General features: G+C 31.6%; 1 non-coding gene across 1 annotated transcript; it reads right to left on the reverse strand.

Annotated features, from left to right (window-relative positions):
- Window positions 1-5184: 5184 nt before the first annotated feature.
- LOC141415768 (U1 spliceosomal RNA) lies at window positions 5185-5346 on the reverse strand. The gene has a single exon (XR_012440725.1). It is a non-coding gene; the product is annotated as a U1 spliceosomal RNA (small nuclear RNA).
- Between the last annotated feature and the right edge of the window lie 505 nt (window positions 5347-5851).

The raw sequence follows: 5851 nt of genomic DNA on the forward strand, positions 1-5851 counted from the left end.
ATGAGTCTTCAGGTCTGTCACATCTTGATTGTTCTTGATTGAATAGGGTCTTTTATACATGGCACTACTAAGGTTATTCTGCTACTGAGATTACCCTTCTGTGGACCCAATTTGATTGACCATTACTGTTGTAATTTGCAGCCCTTATTAAAACTTGCTTTCATGGACACGTATTTGGTCAACTTGTTGTTTATGTCAAACAGTGGGGCAATTTGCTGAAGAAGTTTTGTGATTTTGATAATCTCATACACTGTCATTTTGCATTCAGTATGTAACCATAGTGCAGAAGGGAAAAGAAAAGCTCTCTCCACTTGCACTTCTCACATCATTGTAGTCAACTTATCCTTTGTCTCCTGTATATTCATGTATGCACGTCCCCCAACCACTTTTCCCTATACAAGATGGTGACAGTATTTCATACCATTGGAAAACCATTTCTTAATCCACTCGTTTATACACTAAGAAATCCAGAAGTAAAGAACACCATGAGAAAATGATGGCATGTTAAAATCAAGTTTGAATAATTGCACATATTTAACATTATGTATGAATATTGTGCTATCAAACTTAGTCCAGACATTGCTTTGATAAGAAGAAAAACAACTATGCAATCACAACTGTTCGAATTTAGGAATGTTCATAAACATTGTATAATTCTCTGTATTTAATTGATTTTATCACAAAATCCCAATAAAGTATTGGCCTTGCTTCAGATCATCTATAGGACAATGGATCTTGGTCCGTATTTCAAGACTTTATATGTCATTTAATCATCAGTTTGTATTTAAGTAGTTACATGTGTCTGAAACACAGGTTATTCTTATGTGTGATATTCTAAACTAATTTTCTAATTGTTTCCATTTCATATTAGTACAGCTGGTATAATGCTTATAAGACTTTTAAGATACCGTATTACAAAGCAGAGAAATAATTAGCTATGAATTTGATCGCTGTTTTGAAACTACAATGGTGACAGAATTCTGAGATTCTAAGGTGTAGGAGAGCTGAACAATGTATGTTCTAAAACAACTATTAAATTAAACTAAAATGTTTTAAATGTACTGAGTGCACAACATATTTTATCAGAATGAGAGAAAATTTTTAAAAAATTTTTGAAGGCAGGAAATGACACTGTTTTATACTTATAATTACTAATATTAATGAAAGAAATGAAATCACAGTAAAGATTGATAAAAAAATATTATTATATCTATTTCGTGGGGTTAGAGAGAATCAATGAATGTACCAGCATGTCACTTTCATTCTCTATTTCTACTGTCTTAGTAAAGCATTTGCTTAGATTCACAAATTAAAGTTTTCAATGATTAGTTCTTGCCCAAATTTCATAGAACATATGCATACCTGCATCATTGTATTCATTCATCCATTTCAGTATTCCTTCACTTCAGTGTACTGAGTGTATGTTACATTTAGTTACTGTTTTTACATTCCATTTCTTTTTAAACTTGTTCATCATTAATGGTTGGGAAAATAGTGAAAATTCAAATCATGTCTCCTGTCAAAAATTTATAACATAGTATAAGATTTTGTATGTTCATTTCTTTTAATTTTTTGAGAAATAAAGTTGACATGTTATGTATAAAGAGGTCTATATATGAAACAGACTGTGGAAATGTATGTCTTTTATAACTGCCTAATCTTTTCCAACTTAGTACCTACACAGTACCTAAATTCTGTTTTGTAGACAAACAGAATTTATAAAGGCATTACTGCTGATTTCTATTTCAGAAGAATAATTAAAGCTTTGGTGTTGAGTAGGAAATAAGTAAGAAAAATATATGTAAGAAAATAAATGAATACTGAAAATAAGAAGCTGGGTAGAAGAAAAAATAGAAGATTTTGTGAATTTCACAAGTACTGGAAGTCAAATTAAAGCTGGGTAAAAGAAGTGAAAATTTTTTTAATAATGTGGCCATGTAGCCACCCAAAAGATAATTTTGGAGTGAACATGTACGCTTCATACATAATTGACTAAAAGAGAAACAATTCTAATTCTCTTTGCATTATGAGCGTAGTCTGGTGTACATGATTACTTTTTAATCATATTTGCATTTCACTAAAATAATATAGATTTATGTACTTCTACTGAAAGATAAATTTGCTAGATGGAAATCTAAAGGTAGAGAAATAAATCTCTTTTCATTGTTTGTTGCACAGTACCAGAATTATGGTTTCTAAACCAGGTTATCATTTTCAAGTGAGATCCTACTTTATTCCTTAAATTAAACATCTTTTCAAATAGCCTAAACTACAGGAAATTTTAGAAGGCTAATACAGTAGTTATCAACTACATTTATTGCAGGTATAAGGATAGTGAGGGAAAATAACATTTCAGAGTATGAGCTGTGGGGCTTATAGTGTAGCTAAATGGAAGAGCTCTTGCAAAATACCATCAAAAATTTGTTTGAAGTCTAGAATCATACTGCATGCATTCATATTTCAATTCTATCACTTTACAGACTTGTAACTTAAGGAAAACTGTATGATATCTTAGGAAAAGTTTTGATATACATAGATATAGATATAGATAAGATATAGATCAGAAATTAAAGTCCTTCTTATTCACTGATTTGTCACAAAGATTTAAGAAGATATTATTCATAATGAATTTGAATAAAATGAACATTTTTATGTATTTTCATCATTAAAATACATTTTTCAAAATGATAATAACTAAATTACAAAGTTTTCATTAATACCCACCATATATATTTATTGGTAGTATCATATTGCAAATTCAGAGCACATAATTTATAAATTTTAAAATAAACATTAACTGAAAGTATCAAATTATTTTCCTCCCCTCTGTCTTCAAACAGTTTGCAAAGGGTTTTATCATCTTACTAAATTTCAATAACAACAAAAGGGTACTAGTTCACATTTATCTTTTCACAGATAATAAGATATAGATTAGAGGAGTAGCTATAAAATTAATCATATGGGTCAGTCAGAGGGTAGTTTCCAAACTGCTTTCAAATTATGAAGGGTTTAATTTATGTAACAATAGTTGCAATGGACATAAATAACTTGGAAAAAAATTATAAGGGAAAAATCTTTCACCTATGCAAATTGTCTGAGATTGTATTTATTAGTATTTATTAATTGTACATAATAATGGAATTCACTGTGATATTTCACACATGCACAAGCATGAATATTTTAAGTCAGAGTATTTAGCATTTTCTTCTACTTATCATTGCTTTATAGTTCTAGTCTTTAAGGTTCTTTCTTACAGATCTTCATAATATACGTAAGTGATATTATTGTAAATTATATTAATCCCAATTATCTGTGGAATACTAATACCAGAATGCATAAGTATGTTTTGGTATACTTATTCAATCTCCTTTTATCCACTGTACCCAATACTCTTCCAAAATATAAAATTTAAGAGAATGTAAGGATCATTGACTTCACTTAAAATGACAAAAGAAGAGAATCTTCAGAAAATATGTCTCAGGATCTTCACAGTTTGGACCAGTCTTTGAATCACCTTATGCAAAGAGAGGAGATGAAAGAAATTAGAGAGAAGAGAAGAATATTCATTTGTTATGACCATGTGAATGGCCAATTATAAATTGGTGGCAGAAGTGCAGCAATCTAAATGACAACTTCACTTTTACTTGTGGTTTACAAAGAAAAGAGGTAGTAGTTGAATATTATTTACATGTTTATCATCAACTCACTCAACACAGTGTACTCCCAGAAAACCTAACACTCATACTGTTTTCCTTCACAATTATTTACTTCTACTGAAAGGTAGAATGAGGTGAGAGAGAATATGATTGAAAGTCTTTTGAAATTGAAGTGCCATAAACACAATCTTGGTTAAATAATGCCACTGAATGGTTAATCTAAATTTTTTTCTCTCTTAAACTCTATTCCTTTCTCCTTCTTATTTTCCAGCATTCCAGCATAGAATGTGCACACACATTCTATGTCCTCACATGGTAGAAGGACAGAATAATTTTATCTCCTCAAGCTCTCTTCTGAGGTAACTAATCCTGTCCATGGGATTCGAGCCTTCATGACCTAATCACTTCTCAATAGCCCCAACTCTTAATTTCACTCTTTTAAGGGTCAAGTTGCAACATTGCATTTGCAGGGGTACCAATATTCATGACATAGAATAATGAGGTAATGATTTTGGTTTCAGAAATTGATAGCATGTAACTTTCATCATGTTTTGAACACCCAAATGGGAAACAGTAGTGAGAGATAGAACACTGAAATCAAAATAAAATTTGTGACAATGTATAATGGGTAATATTTATGTGAAAAAATGCTCAACAGTATATGCCACTAGGCAATTGCAAATTGGATAATAATGAGATGCACTATACTTTATTAGCATGATCAAAATTGCGAACACAGACAATGAACATGCTGGTGAGGATTTGGAATAAGAACTTTTATTTATCACTGGTGTAAATACAATATGTTGCAGTGTGGAAGATGACATGTATTATAGCATTAAACATACACTTACCCTAAGTTCCAGCAATTGTGCCTCAAATGATTTACCAAGATGGACTCAAACCATGTCTCCAAAACACATGCACACAGGTATTTATAGTAACCTATGCATAATTCCTATACGTTGGAAGCAATAAATAAGTTTCTTATTAAGTACACTCTATATCACACAATGAAATAATATACATAAGGACGCTGACTTATAAACAGTTTACATACAATATTATGACAATATAATGGATTTGGGGGGCTTAACTACATTGTAAGCAAAAGAACACTGAATTTTGGTTGGTTCAACTTATTTTTTTAATTTATACTAGAAAATAACCTTGCTCTAAATTCAAAAGCATCTGTATAGCATTCAAGCATAAGGAGATGTGGAAGAAACTTAAATATATGTATTAGTGAATAAAGAAATACTTTGAAAAGGTTGCATGCTTCTGACTCCAACTATGTGATATTCTGGAAAAAGCAAAAGTTGGTAGTTAAAGGTTAAAGAGCGATGAATAGGTAGACAAGAGAGATGCTTTAGGAGTATGAAGCTACACTTATTTGATTTATTTCATTATACATTTTCCAAAACTCAATACAACATTAAAAGTGAATCCTAATGTATGCCTCAAATTTGGGGTGATAATTATGAACCAATTCATTGAATGTGTCATTTTTTTTTAACTTTAATTTATTCAGGGAAGATTGAATGCAGTTCCCCACTGCCACAAATTATGTGGTCAAATTTCCCACATTTTGGGAAATCGCAGGGATCAGCACATCCAGAGTGCAATGAATAATCCTTGCCCTGGGAAAACCACCTCTGTCATCATGGTATCTCCCTTGCCAGGTAAGTATGATGTGTCAGTTTTAACACCCTGATATTGATTGGAAGAGAGTTATGCTTATGTGGTGGACAAGTGTATATCAAAACTTGCTCACTTTAGTTTTTTCAGTGAATCTAAGCTGTTCTAAATATTACTTTAAAAAGTGAATGCCAAGTTAATGACAGGAGTACAAAGGTATGAAGAGTTAAAATAGGGTTATTTGTGTGTGTGTGAAAGAGAGACCAAGAAAGAGACAAAAAGAAAAGACAAAGAGGGGCATATACAGAGAGATAGACAAGACACTGCTATTATTTGAGTATGCCCCTCAAAGGTTGCTGTTTAAAGTTTGGTACCGAGTTAGGCAACGTGGAAGGTGATGGAAACATTAAGAGGAAGGGCTTCATGGGAGGTATTGAAGCCACCTGAGATGTGATTTTGGAACGATTAAGTTACTGCTCATGAAGCCTTTAAGCATTTCCGATATCAAGCCATTAAAGGAGAAAGTCCAATACCTGAGTATTTCTCTGGCTTCCTGT

Source organism: Castor canadensis, chromosome 1, assembly GCF_047511655.1.
Source record: "Castor canadensis chromosome 1, mCasCan1.hap1v2, whole genome shotgun sequence".
Lineage (NCBI taxonomy): Eukaryota > Metazoa > Chordata > Mammalia > Rodentia > Castoridae > Castor > Castor canadensis.